Below are 14,370 nucleotides of genomic sequence, written 5' to 3' on the forward strand. Positions count from 1 at the left end.
GATATTGGCCTGTAGTTTTCTTTTTTTGTGGGAAGAATCCTTCCACTCCTGAGATAAACCCCACTTGAACATGGTGTATGATCCTTTTAATGTGCTGTTGGATTCTGTTTGCTAGTATTTTGTTGAGGATTTTTGCATCAATGTTCATCAATGATATTGGCCTGTAGTTTTCTTTTTTGAGTGTGACATCTTTGTCTGGTTTTGGCATCAGGGTGATGGTAGCTTTGTAGAATGAGTTTGGGAGTATTCCTCCGTCTGCTATATTTTGGAAGAGTTTGAGATGGATAGGTGTTTGTTCTTCTCTAAATGTTTGATAGAATTTGCCTGTGAAGCCATCAGGTCCTGGGGTTTTGTTTGCTGGAAGTTTTTAATCACAGTTTCAATTTCAGTGCTTGTGATTGGTCTGTTTATATTTTCTATCTCTTCCTGGTTCAGTCTCGGAAGGTTGGGCTTTTCTTACAATTTGTCCATGCCTTCAGGGTTGTCCATTTTATTGGGATATAGTTGCTTGTAGTAATCTCTCATGATCCTTTGTATTTCTGCAGTGTCAGTTGTTACTTCTCCTTTTTCATTTCTAACTCCATTGATTTGAGTCTTCTCCCTTTTTTTCTTGATGAGTCTGGCTAATGTTTTATCAATTTTGTTTATCTTCTCAAAGAACCAGCTTTTAGTTTCACTGATCTTTGCTATTGCTTCCTTCATTTCTTTTTCATTTATTTCTGATCTGATCTTTATGATTTCTTTCCTTCTGCTAACTTTGGGGGTTTGTTTGGTCTTCTTTCTCTAATTGCTTTAGGTGTAAGGTTAGGTTGCTTATTTGAGATGTTTCTTATTTCTTGAGGTAGGACTGTATTGCTATAAACTTCCCACTTAGAACTGCTTTTCCTGCATTCCATAGGTTTTGGGTCATCGTGTTTTCATTGTCATTTGTTTCTATGTATTTTTTGATTTTCTCTTTGATTTCTTCAGTGAACTCTTGGTTATTTAGTGGTGTATTGTTTAGCCTCCACGTGTTTGTATTTTTTACAGATTTTTTCCCTGTAATTGACATCTAGTCTCATAGCGTTGTGGTAAGAAAAGATACTTGATATGATTTCAATTTTCTTAAATTTACCAAGGCTTGATTTGTGACCAAATATAGGATCTATCCTGGAGAATGTTCCATGAGAACTTAAGAAGAAAGTGTATTCTGTTGTTTTTGGATGGAATGACCTATAAATATCCGTTATGTCATCTTATTTAATGTGCCATTTAAAGCTTGTGTTTCCTTATTTATTTTCATTTTGGATCATCTGTCCATTGGTGAAAGTGGGGTGTTAAAGTCCCCTACTATTATTGTGTTACTGTTGATTTCTGCTTTCATGGCTGTTAGCATTTGCCTTATGTATTGAGGTGCTCCTATGTTGGGTGCATAAATATTTACAATTGTTATATCTTCTTCTTGGATTGATCTCTTGATTATTATGTAGTGTCCTTCTTTGTCTCTTGTATAGTCTTTATTTTAAAGTCTATTTTGTTTGAAATGAGAATTGCTACTCCAGCTTTCTTTTGATTTCATTATGTAATGTCCTTCTTTGTCTCTTGTAATAGTCTTTATTTTAAAGTCTGTTTTGTCTGATATGAGAATAGCTACTCCAGGTTTCTTTTGTTTTCCATTTGCATTGAATATCTTTTTCCAACCCCTCACTTTCACTCTGTATGTGTCCCTAGGTCTGAAGTGGGTCTCTTGTAGACAGCATATATATGGGTCTTGTTTTTGTATCCATTCAACCAGTCTGTGTCTTTTGGTGGGAGCATTTAATCCATTTACATTTAAGGTAATTATCGATATGTATGGTCCTATTACCATTTACTGAATTGTTTCGGGTTGTTCTTGTAGGTCTTTTCCTTCTCTTGTGTTTCTTGCCTAGAGAAGTTCCTTTAGCATTTGTTGTAAAGCTGGTTTGGTGGTGCTGAACTCTCTCAGCTTTTGCTTGTCTGTAAAGGTTTTAATTTCTCCATCAAATCTGAATGAGATCCTTGCCGGGTAGAGTAATCTTGGTTGTAGGTTTTTTTCCTTCATCACTTTAAATATGTCTATTTAATTTTTGATAGTTTGATTAATATGTGTCTTGGCGTGTTTCTCCTTGGATTTATCCTGTATGGGACTCTCTGCGCTTCCTGGACTTGATTGATGATTTCCTTTCCCACCTTAGGGAAGTTTTCAACTATAATCTCTTCAAAATATTTTCTCAGACCCTTTTTATTTCTCTTCCTCTGGGACCCCTATAATTAGAATGTTGGTGTGTTTAATGTTGTCCCAGGGGTGTCTGAGACTGTCCTCAATTCTCTTCATTCTTTTTTCTTTATTCTTCTCTGATGTAGTTATTTCCACTATTTTATCTTCTAGGTCACTTATGCGTTCTTCTGCCTCAGTTATTCTGCTATTGATTCTTTCTAGAGAATTTTAAATTTCATTTATTGTGTTGTTCATGATTGTTTTTTGCTCTTTAGTTTTTCTAGGTCCTTGTGAAACGTTTGTTGTATTTTCTCCATTCTATTTCCAAAATTTTGGGTCATCTTTATTATCATTATTCTGAATTATTTTTCAGGTAGACTGCCTATATCCTCTTCATATGTTAGCTCTGGTGGGTTTTTACCTTGCTCCTTCATCTGCTATGTGTTTCTTTGTCTTCTCATTTTGCTTAACTTACTGTGTTTGTGGTGTCCTTTTCACAGCCTGCAGGTTCGCAGTTCCCATTGTTTTTGGTGTCTGCCCCCGTGCCTAAGTTTGGTTCAGTGAGTTGTGTAGGCCTTCTGCTGGAGGGGACTAGTGCCTATATTCTGGTGGATGAGGCTCGCTCTTGTCTTTCTGGTGGGCATGTCCACGTCTGGTGGTGTGTTTTGGAGTGTCTGTGACCTTATTATGATTTTAGGCAGCCTCCCTGCTAATGGGTGGGGTTGTGTTCCTGTCTTGCTAGTTGTTTGGCATAGGGTGTCCAGCACTGTATCTTGCTGGTCATTGAGTAGAGCTGGGTCTTGGCATTGAGATGGAGATCTCTGGGAGATTTTTGCCATTTGATATTATGTGGAGCTGGGAGGTCTCTTCAACTTATTTATATACATTTGTCGACAGTTCTTTTGGCATCCTTCCAGGATTCTGGTGGACCTGTTTTTCTGGGGGAACCATAGAAGAGTAAGATAATTTGGAAGAACTGTAGCTCCCACCATTGCAATTCATCTTGGGGGTGTAACTGATACTCATCATCTTTCTCTTCTACTGTTTCTACATTCTCTTTACTCTCAGCTACCACCCCTACTGGGCTTATCTAGACCCTCATTGCAGAGAGATATGAGTCCCTAGTCAACATGTTCTCAGATCAGGGATGCTGTATCTGTTCATTTATAGTCACAATTGCTCAAGGGAGTAACTATCAAGAGACAACGAAGCGGATCACCTGGGTTCTTCTTGTATTTTCTCCATTCTATCTCCAAGATTTTGGATCATCTTTACTGTCATTACTCTGAATTTTTTTTCAAGTAGACTGCCTATTTCCTCTTCATTTGTTTGGTTTGGTGGGTTTTTACCTTGTTCCTTCATCTGCTGCATATTTCTTTATCTTCCCATTTTGCTTATCATACTGTGTTTGGGGTCTCCTTTTTGCAGGCTGCAAGTTTGTATTTCCCATTGTTTTTGGTGTCTGCCCCCCGTGGGTGTTGTTGGTTCAGTGGCTTGTGTAGGCTTCCTGGTGGAGGGGACTGGTGCCTTTGTTCTGGTGGGTGGGGCTGGGTCTTGCCTTTCTATTGGGCAAGGCCATGTCTGGTTGTGTGTTTTGGGGTGTCTGTGAACTTAGTATTATTTTAGGCAGAGTCTCTCCTATTGGGTGGGTTGTGTTCCTGTCTTACTAGTTTTTTGGTATGTGGTGTCCAGCACTGGAGCTTGCTGGCCGTTGGGTGGAGCTGGGTCTTAGCATTGAGACGGAGTACTCTGGGAGAGCTCTCGCTGATTGACATTACATGGGGCTGGGATTTCTCTGGTGGTCCAATGTCCTGAGCTCAGCTCGCCCACCTTAGAGACTCAGGCCTGACACCTAACCAGATCACCAAAACCCTGTCAGCCACAAGTCTCAGAAGAAAAGGGAGTAAAAAAGAAAGAAAGAAAAAAAGAAAGAAAAATAAAATTATTAAAATAAAAAAATAAGAATAATAAAAAAAAGAAGAGAGTTACCAAACCAATAAACAAATCCACCAATGATAACAAGCACTAAAAACTATACTAAGATAAACATAAAAATCAGAAAGAAATCAGTCTGAGACAGCAAACCCCAAGTCTACAGTTGCTCCCAAAGTCCACCACCTCAATTCTGGGATGATTTGTTGTCTATTCAGGTATTCCACAGATGTAGGGTACATCAAGTTGATTGTGGGGATTTAATCCACTGCTCCTGAGGCTACAGGGAGAAATTTCCCTTTCTCTTCATTGCTCGCACATCTCCTGGGGTTCAGCTTTGGTTTTGGCCCCACCTCTGCGTGTAGGTCACCCTCAGGCATGTGTTCCTACCCAGACAGGATGGGGTTAAGGCATCGGCTGATTAGTGGGCTCTTGCTCATTCAGGCAGAGGGAGGGAGGGATACATAGTTATAATTGGAATGCGGGGTGAGCCTGCAGCGGCAGAGGCCTGTGCAAGCCCTTAATCCTTAACAAAACAATGTAATTTCAGTTCAAGACCAAGGAGTAAAGCTCCTCTCATAATACAGCTGGAAACAAGCTTTATATCTTTAGGGGGATGGCCCCTCATTTTCTTGTTCTTGTAGACTTTGACCTAGGAAATATTTGGATATTTGCTATTTTCTAGGTATTATGTCATTATAAAGGACTTCAGCGATGAATAGTAAGCCCACAGTTGCCAGTCTAACATGGGAAAAGCTTGGAAGTTGTCACTCCTGTCCTCATTAGAAGAAAAAAAAATGGAAAAAACTGAAAATCAATCACTCTTCAAACAATCAGAGAATAGAGGTCACAGGGCAAACTGCCACCCCGAAAACTGAAAAGGCATGTAAATACAAAGAATCACAGCTTGCTTGGAACAGAAGCTGCTACAAGAACTAGTTAGAAACATTTAAGAGTAAATGACTAATGGTTGGAGACTGAACAAGGACTAGAAAGATACAACTCCTGGGGGCCCAACTTTAAGGGGAGAGGGTCCCTATACTTTCATGAGTTTTACCTCCAGAAGTCCCACCAGGTTTGGGGGTGAATAATGAAGAAATATACCCCCATACTTCTCGCATGAAGAGATAAAGCAAACATCAAAACAAGACTCAGATAAGGCAGAGATTTTGGAATGATCAAACTGGGAATTTAAAACAACCATGATTAATATGTAAAAGGCCCTAATGGAAAAAGTAGACATCATGCAAGGGCAGATTGGAAATGGAAACAGAGAGATAGAAACTCTGAGAAATAATTTTAAAATGCTAGAAATATAAAGCTCTATACAAGAAACGAAGAATGCCTTTGATGATCATCAGGAGACTAGACATGGCCAAGGAAAAATGAGTGAGTTTGAAGATGTGTCAATAAAAACTTTTCAAACTGAAAAGCAAAGAGAAAATGATTCAAAATAGAGCAGGATTTCTAAGAACTGTGGAACAATTATAAAACCATAACATATACATAATAGGAATACTAGAAAGAGAAGAGAGAAAGAAACAGAAGAAATAGTTGAAGTAATAATGTCGTTCCAAAATTAACGACAGACACCAAACCACAGGTCTAAGCAACTCAGAGAATAACAAGCAGGATAAACAAACAAACAAACAAACAAAAAACCCCGAAACTCTACCTACGTATATTATATTCAAAGTGCAGAAAATCAAAGACAGTCTTTTTTTTCTGGTAGTGCTGCATGGCTTACGGGATCTTAGTTCCCCAACCAGGAATTGAACCTGGACCCTCAGCAGTGAAGCAGAGTCCTATCCCCTGGACTGCCAGAGAATTCCTGGGAAAGTCTTGTAAGAAGTGAGGATGGTGGGGAAAACATCCTACCTATAGAGGAAGAAGGATAAAAATTATATTGGACTTCTCTTCAGAATCTGTGCAATAAGGAGAGAATGGAGTGAAATATTTTTAGTGTTGAAAGATGCCCATAATCTAGAAAGGGAGAAAACATGTAAGCAAAGGATTATAGTGTGTGTTCAATGATAGGACAGAGGAAGAAATGTTTAGCTGTTAGTTGAAGTCAGACACATGAGAGGATGGCTACAGCAAGTAGAAGAAAGAAGAAAAGGAAATATAGGCAAAAAGACTAGCTTATTAAATGAACAGAGTTATATAAGAGTTTGATGTACTCTTTTTTATTTCCTCAAGTCTTATTTTTTTCTCCACTGGTACCACCTCCATGGAACAACACAAAAGAACACCTTCTGCAATGGCGTGGATACTTATGGAGGAGCTTGTGACCAGCTAAGTGGGGCCCAGTGTTAACCAGACAAAGCCACCAGGTTGACCTTTTCACAATCAATACCCAGCTGTCTGGGTTCTGTAATTCTGGTAATGCTGGAGAATTCAGGGAGTGACTATGGTCAACTGATAAAGTTGAAGGTCAAGGTCACAAGGGATCCTGATGAATACATGGTATATAGTGAATGAACACATGGTATATAGTGAAAAGCAGAATAAGTAAGGTTGGGAGTAGGGAGGATGGGCTGATAGAACTAGGGAGGTCAGAGAACTGAGGTCGTGATGGGGCACAGAACAAAGGTAAATGTAGGAGAGTAAGAAAAAAAAAGGTTAGAGAGGGTGGAATAAATATGAGTGATGTAGAGTATAGAGGTGGAATAAATATGAGTGATGTAGAGTTCAATCAGCTTGTATATACTAGGCCAGGTCTCAAAGGACACAGGAAAATGAAGATGGATATATTCCAACGCATCTGCACTATTGAATGTATGTGTCAAATAACATGCCCTGGGGGGGAGGGCAAGTTTTGCCATCTTTATACATTTGCCTTTATTGTTGTAGGGTGATTTTTGATCCCCTGGTGCAGATACCTTCAGTTTCCATGTCTTATCTATTATGTCAACTGTAGCTATTCCTTTTTTATTCTATAAGAAATTTCTTTTGGAGTATGGAAAAGAGGAAAAGAAACGATACAAATTTCCACCTTAATAAGCCATTGTGGTAGATTGTCTTGTCATTTGGCTTGAGATCTAAATGTGTCAACTCGAAAGCCAGGACATTCTGCAGCACCACCAGTTCTGATCTGGGTAGATCACTTTGGGGAGGAATTGACCACCCAAGTGGCAGAGAAGGAGAACTTGAGACACAGTGTGTCTGGGAAATTTGCATGGTTGTCAGCAGAAACCACAAAGCACAGAGGACAATGCTTGATGATTTAGGATGAAGTCTGATGCTTGGGAAATGTGAAATAATAGGCCACACTAGTCATTATGACCTAGATTAGTACTACGTCCTTACTTCAGTTAAAATAGATGATTGTCTGTGTGGTATGGATTGAGGGGTATCATGAGGAGATGTCATGAAATCTTATGATAACGTAACTGAGAGGAACCTTCAAGATCATCTAGCCTAGAAATTCCCTCCCTGTGTGTTGCGAGTGTGCCTCAGCCCTTGGGACAGCGTCGAGGAGCTTCATTTATTTCTAGGGGTGCTGCACCACTATCAACTTCTATATCTGTTTTGATGTGAAAAGACCTGGGAACACTCATTGGTCCAGCCTCATCCTTTCCTACGTGAAAAACCTGAAGGCAAAGAGGTGCGGTAGCTTGGTCAGTTGTTTTGGGCAAGGTCAGAACTTCCATCCAGACTTCCCGAATCTACTTCTTAACCCACCACCTCTTAGTTCTTCCTCCATTGGCTTGAAAGGTCCTCTACAAATACAGAGATTCTATTAAGTTAGGGGCTGGTCTGTTAAGATTTACACTAGATCACGTCAATTCCCTTCTTAAAACTCTCCTAAGGCATCCCATTACAATTACATAATTTCCAAACTTCTTATGGGTTTCAAAGTTCTCCATGACCTGACCCCAACTCACCCCTCCAGAGCTATCTCCTCCTTTCTGTCCCCTACTCACTACCCACACTCACACTGACCATCTCTCTGTTCCCATTCAAGTTGCTCCAACATCAGGAACTCTACCCTGGCTCTTCCCTCTTCCTGGACCACCCTGCCCCAGATCTTGCTCCTTTCCTTCCTTCAGGTGAAGACTCAAATGTCATTTCCTCAATGAAGACCTCTCTGATCACTCCAGTTCCCCAAATAACTATGTTACCTTGCTTTATTTTCCTCATAGAACTTACTGCTATCAAAAAATCATCTTATTCGTTTGTTTTCTGGCTTGTCTGTCTCTCCCACTAGAGTATAAGCAGGAATCTTGCCTGAATTCATCCCTAGGCCTTGTTCTAGGCATTCCAGTAACTCTATGAATTCATGAGCTCTCTTCTATTAAAATATAAAGTATCCTAGGCAAGTAACATATGAAATTATTATCAGTTACTTATAGATTATTGTGAATTTGTTTATTGGCTTCTTTCCAAAGTACCAACTAGCAGGGATTCATGACTATCTCTAGCAGCTCAGTGGGGAAACAAAAGAGGATTAAATTGGATTGCAGACTGGTCAAAAGGTTTTGTTAGGGGAGGTAGGTAAAATAGTCTTGGGGGTGGGGGAGGCATGGTTTGAAAGAGGGTCCAGGCAAGTAGAGGACACCTGGAGGGGCTTCTGGAGAGAAGTTTGCCATCATGACCCCTTTCACTCTCCTCAGTGGTGTGCTCAAAGCTGACCCCAATGTTATAGAGGCAGGCATTTATAGAGGCAGGCAGAGGGGAGCTGGAAAACATCAGGGCATTTGTTCCCACTTAAATGTGACCTTCTTTCAGTGACATCACCTGTGTAGCCTACAACACAATCCTGCCTTGACCATCAGGATTCTCTTCACTCTCTACCACTTGCTAAGAAGAGATTCAGAGAAACTGCATACGAAACCACTGGATGTAAGCTGGAAGAAGAATCTAAAAACATGAATTCCTAAAAACTCTTGAGGCCTGGCTTTCTGGAACCACTCACAGGGTGAGGCTAGAGAAAGGAAAGCAGGGGAGGAGAGTGATGTGCCAAGGGAACGAAGGCATGTGACAGAGATGCTCCTTTAGGAATTAAATAAGAACAATGATAAAGTCTTTTGGAAATGATGAACGACAACAATGACAGTTTTATTCTGATGGGGGAGATGAATACACCTTCGAATCACCCCACAACTTCTAGGTGGGAAGCACTTAACAGACACCATTTCCTTTAGATGGCACCACTCACAGCTGCATGGCTAGAGAAGACAAAGGTTGGATTCTCCTGAGTTTCTTATCCTCTCAAATTCTCTTTGATTTCTCTTGGTGGTTCTTTCAAAATAGGGCTGTGCCCTTCCCATCTCATTATTCTGTAGGCCTGTGGCACAGACTTACACAAGACATGTGCAAAGAAACAACAGGATTTCTGGGAAGCAGATCTTAAAGGCTTATTTTTTTAAGCTGCATTGCTAGATTTAGGGAAGTGACTCAGAAGACACTCCCACTCCATCACACCCCTCTGTCTAGTGTTACATGCACGTTTAGCTGTTCTTCTTGGCATTTTATTTTTTTAATCTAATTTCAGCAAAGGACCTTGCATTTGTACACAAATTTCTTTTTATAAGGATCATTTGCCTTTTTTTTTTTTTTTTTTTTGGTGAAGTGATGACTTGGACTAACATGAATAGAATATAAAGCAGGGCATGACATCTCTTCACACGGATCAGAAATTTGAGGTCTGCATGGTTCGTGAGGGAAAATGCATTCCTCCTCTAAGGGCCTGGGGAGGTTTGGGGTAATTCTTGACAGTCATAGGGCATTGATGTTTGAGATGTCAAGCTGAAAATAAGCACCTGACATCAGATTCATGCCACAGGCTCATTCATTTGGTTCTTTCCCTATTACCTGGGTGCAGAAGGCCATGTGGCGACACCCCCTGTGGAAAACACACAGTAAGGAGAGGTCTAGATCCTAATCCCAGGTGTGTGACTAATAAGTCAAGTGTTTCTGGGCGTGTCATTTCCTCTTTCAGCCTCATTTTCCTCATTCTTAAAATGAGAGGGTTAGGTTGCTTCATCCTCTCCCAGACTGATACACAGCACGCTAGTGGGAGAGACACAATCACACTTTTATCCCTTCTTTCAGTCATTCACAAGGTTCAGAAGCACTTTTTTAATTACAGGACACACCTAGTCTTCAAACTTACACCATCAACAGCAAAAAAAAAACTTTGTCGATCACATATTCCAAACTAACTTGGCCATGAAACAGTCCTGGTACCCTTCTCTTCTCCTCCCCCTCCTCCCCCTCCCTCAACCATTTAACCTCTATCCTATTGAGCCCTAATGTTCTAAGGAACCCATCTTTGGAAATCCTGAGCTAGATAATCTTGTGGATGACCTTGTAGGCTCCTGTCAGCTCTGGATTCGGCTCATTTCTTCCATGAGGACCTACTTCTTGCCTAACATGTGCTAGGTACAGTGAGGAGAGACGTGGGCCCTGCCTGCAAGCTGCTTACAGTCATGGTCTATTTTGGTCCATGTGTTAGAAAAGCAGGTTGCTTTTGATGAAAACCTGATGACATCACTTTGAAGGGGGAGCAGGCTGCTTCAAAACTCAAGGGCTATTTATAGTTCATTGGCTGATAAAGAGCCTGCCCTAAGTCCATTGTTGTTTACCTGTGAGTTCATCAGAAATATGTAGATTCATGGTGAAATATTGATGGGAAACTGTCACTGGCTTCCCACCTAATCCCCTAAACACTGGGCTGACAGCACTCTCTCCTGGTTCCGGGGAGGAACATGATGAAGTGTGGTCATTATAGGATAAGAAAATGATCATTGAGGATGATGAATAAAGTGTCAGGAGCTTATGCCCATTCCTGTCATGTTTGAAATTATTTGGGGGGAACATCAATCCAATTGAATTGAGAAGAGGAAGACTCCTGTTTGATGGTAGAGCAGCTTAAAATCTGTTGCAGTATGTTTTATTAAAACATATCTCTGATTTGGGATTCTTTTCTGGGCAACTCCAAATCTGCCTCAAGCTTTACAGCTAATGGTACCACCCACCGAATCTCCATCTGGCCCCATGACTAAGGACATTTGTTATCACATTAAAGTGGCCCCTAACTGTGCCATAGGCACGATAGTACATGATAGCAAGCTATTAGTGATACGATTTACGGGCAGAAGCTATAGAGAGAAGAAACTGGCAGGAAAGATGCTGCTTCAGGGTACACGGAGGACAGATGGCTTACCTATGGCATGTGGAACACCTCCTAAACAACAGCTCACCTTTAACGAAAGCTCAAAGACAGGGCTTCTCTGCTCATCTTCTGATACAGGGTTAACAGAGATGACGTGTGATTGGAAGAGCAGTAAATGAAAATGCAAAAACTGAAACAAAGGTGTGGGAAATGTGGGAGGGGAGGAAGATGAGGAAAGCAACTTATCAACAATAGGACGACAAGATGACAAAATGGAGCAGATGTAAATTGAGAGCATTTCAGGAGTAGAGATGTGTTAAATTTCAGGTCTAGGGAAACCAAATGCCCACTTCCCCCACCCCCATATGTGTAGCAGCAGACAAAAGAGAACAGTGTTCCCTACAAAGAGAGTGGGATGTCAGGGAGAGAAGTGAGAGAGAAACAGCAGCTATTGTGCCACTGTGCTTCTTTCTAGACTGGACAGCCGCTTGGAGACACCTGGAGGGAGCCAGGATGGGGGGGGGGGTGTCTCGATTTCCTAATTAGCCTTTCTCATCTCCATGTCTGTGAGGCCGGTGGGGTGGGCTGCTTTAGGCCACTGCAGGCTTGTCTTTCAGGCAGTCTTTTGTCTTTCAGGGGGAAGATGTGAGGGCCGGGAGGCAGCGTTCTGCTGCTTAGAGCTAGCGCTGGCACGCTGGGTGCTCGGATCCCCGAGCGCCAGGAGGGCCAACCAGCTGCAAAGGTGTAACTCCAGAACCCCCTTTCTGACCACTGCCTTCTCCCGTTTTGCCCTTCCTCTCACAACCCCTGTTTGTCTAGCTTGTTGAACTCTTTTTTTTCTTTTACCTCTTCTTCCCTCTTAGCTCCACTTCCGCACTGCCCTCTCCCACCCACCCCGCCCCAGACCCACACCCCATCTCATCAGTGACTGTCTCGCCATCACTTTACACAACTTTGTGTTTTGTCTTTATCCCGTGATCACTCTGCAAACTTCTAACCCCAAGGAACTCCAGCCATCTTTCACGTTTTTTTCTGCTTGGATAGCTGATTACCAGAGAAAAAAGTCTAAAAGATTTCTGCTTAAGCTGAGTCTCTGTCTTCCCTGGTGTTCCTTTCCCTGCAGTGGCTACCTGACATTTTCACTCCCTTTTCAAACCCTTTCTTCCTCCTGCTCTCCCCCGCTCAGCTCCCCATCTCAGCAGATGGCCTTACTTCTCTCTGCACACAGGGCAACATAAAAATCAGGGGAGTACCTTGATGAACTTGGATTTGCAAAAGAAGGCTTAGACCAGCAGAGGGGAGTAGGGGCTCAGACAGTTGCTCAGCATAATAGAATGAGAAAATTTTAGCATTCCCAAGGCTACCACAGGAGAGAAGGAGTAAAGAAGAGAGATAAAAGGAGAGGGAAAGGAAAGCTAACACAGGAATGGCTGAAGCAGGCTGACACCCTTGGGTGAAGAAGCCAGTGAAAAACCCAGTGGGGAATACTAAAAGGCTTTTAAGGACAAGAGTGAGTTATGGTCAGTTGGAAGCTGTTTGTGTTGCTAGGATAAATCCCCTCCTTTGTTCCCCATCAAAAGCCTCTGTAAAGTCTACCACAAATAAAAGTGCTTTGTGAGAATGTCATTTTGTAGAATTTGAGGCAGAGACGTCAGAGTGCTCACAGGATGCAAGAGGATCTCTCCACTGAACCAAGTCAGGGAAAGCCATGATCACCACCCAGAGGAGCTCATGAAGAACCTGGGAATCTGCAGAGATCTGTGGAAGGCTGGAAGACCTCTACAAGGTTTGGAATGATACTGAGGCAATCTTATCTCAGTTTAGAGGGGTAGAGAGGATCCCATGAATGGATATTTGGATTAAACAACAACAACAACAAAAAACAAGTCTTCAAGGGTAAATATCTTCAACTTGGTCCCCCTTCTACAAACATATCTCCAACTTTACCTATTTTACCTCAATCTCACATCTCAAGGAAGAGGTAGAGGTGTGATGTGGTAGAAAAAGAAGGAATCTCGGTGTCAAATAGACTTGGTTTTGGAATCTTGACTCTAACCTTACTAGCTGTGTGGCTTTGAGCAGCTTGCTTAACCTCTCTGAGCCGTGGTCAACTTTTTCATCTGTAAAATGAGGAATACAACACTTCTTGGGTTATTATATTTAAATGACATGATACACAGTAAGGGGCTTGAGCATTTGTGGATTTTGGCATTTGTGGGGCGGGGGGGCTCTGGAACCCCAAGACCCTGAGGGATGACAGTATATGAAAGTAACTCCACAGTCCCTGGCACACAGAAGAGCACTCAGTAAATATTAGTTCTACCTCCTATCTAACTTCAACCTCGATCCCATTCCCTCATGTTCTCTTTGAGGTTTTTCCATCAATCATTCATTATTTTTGTATTTTCTTATTTTCTTTATATCTTCACTTAAATGTGCTTAAAACTTACTCTTATAAGACTCAAGTTTTCTATTGTCCTGTTTCTCTTCTCCAAGATAAAAGTCTTGATATAATCATCTGAATCACATCTACTTCTTCAATGCCTCCGTGCCCAATTCCCTACCCACTGGCTCTGCCCTGTCAATCCATGCAAGTTCCCTTGATTTGACCTTCAAAATCGTAGATCCAGAGGATTCTGTTCAGCCTCTTTTTACTCGAACTCAGTGATATTTTCCAATAAGATCACTCCCTCTTCTTTTTGAAATGTGGGCGGCCACCCCCACCTCCAGCTGCTAGGCCACTATTCTGTTCCTCCTCAGTGTCTTTTTTTTTTAATTTATTTTAATTTTTTTTATACAGCAGGTTCTTATAAGTTATCCATTTTATACATATTAGTGTATACATGTCAATCCCAATCTCCCAATTCATCCCACCACCACCCCCCACTGTCACTTTCCCCCCTTGGAGTCCATACGTTTGTTCTCTGCATCTGTGTCTCAATTTCTGCCCTGCAAACCAGTTCAACAGTACCATTTTTCTAGGTTCCACATATATGTGTTAATATACAATATTTGTTTTTCTCTTTCTGACTTACTTCACTCTGTATGACAGCCTCCAGATTCATCCATGTCTCTACAAATGACCCAATTTCATTCCTTT

This window comes from Physeter macrocephalus, chromosome 4 (assembly GCF_002837175.3).
Source record: "Physeter macrocephalus isolate SW-GA chromosome 4, ASM283717v5, whole genome shotgun sequence".
Lineage (NCBI taxonomy): Eukaryota > Metazoa > Chordata > Mammalia > Artiodactyla > Physeteridae > Physeter > Physeter macrocephalus.